Here is a 1,191-nt window from a genome sequence, read left to right on the forward strand (position 1 = left end):
AATACTGGTATTTTCAGTAACTCACTATTAAGTCAGTTGATGAATGACTGTGTCTCAGTTTTCACATCTGTAAAATGGAGGGAGCCACATGTCTTAACTTACCTCACAGGGACATTTTAAGGACCAAGTAAGATAGTGGGTATGTAATTCCTTGGAAAGTTCAAATGTGAGGGCAGCCTTGTGATGGTTGTAAAATAATTTACAAGAGAACCCAAATGAATTGGTCTTTCCAAAGTGATCGTGGTCCCCAGTCTCACTATCCAGCCCCATCAATTCACATTTGTCAGTTCATATGATAAGCATTTATTAAGTCTGGCACTGTGCCAGGAGCTAGGGACACAGTGGCACCACTCTGGAGTAAGCCCAGTAAGTTAAAGTCAGATCCTGTCTTCCTTCCTCTGTTCAGAGTGCTGCCAGAGTGCCCAGCCTTCCGCAGTGACCTGAAGACCCACATGACTTACCCTTTTACCCGCTCTGATCGCTGCTCATCCCTTCAGCTGCAGCCAAATCGTGCTTACAACTGCAGGGCCTTTACATGTGCTGCCCCCTCTCCCTGTAAAGTGGTTTGCTCCCTGTCCTCTTTAAGGTCGGACTCAAATGCAGTGAGATCTTCTCTGGACACCCTTTCTAACATTTCAGACCTCCCATTTCCTATTCCTCTGTCTAGTTTTAGTATGTTCCTTACTAACTAAATACTATCTATTTTCCTTATTTATAGTGTATTGTCTGTTTTTACACTAGAATGTAACCTCCACAAGGGCAGGGGTTTTTGTCTGTTTTGTTCACATTGAATCTGCAGTGTTTAGACTATTTCTCACACATAATAGGAGCCCACTAAATATTGCTAGATGAACGACGGTGACAATACAGATGGGGTCCCTGCTCTCATGAAGCCTGCATTCCATTATCCAAAGGGCCTGCAGGGGTCATGGGGTGAGGGGGGAGTAGAGGGGACTACACCCCTGCAAAGACTCTGGGACCCTTCCTCTCCAAGGGTGTCGTTTCAGGATTGCATTATCATAGTCTTGAACGGCACGATTTATAACAGGAGTTAACTGCTTACTAATTAGCAGCTGGAACCATTAATTGGCTATTTGTTAGAGCCCGAATTAATAAACTGGTCTTTCAGCGGGGTCATAACTCTCCCCATTCTCACCCCTCCCAGCCAGCCTTGCCCACACCTGACCAGAA

The sequence above is a fragment of the Manis pentadactyla genome, chromosome 16, assembly GCF_030020395.1.
Source record: "Manis pentadactyla isolate mManPen7 chromosome 16, mManPen7.hap1, whole genome shotgun sequence".
NCBI lineage: Eukaryota > Metazoa > Chordata > Mammalia > Pholidota > Manidae > Manis > Manis pentadactyla.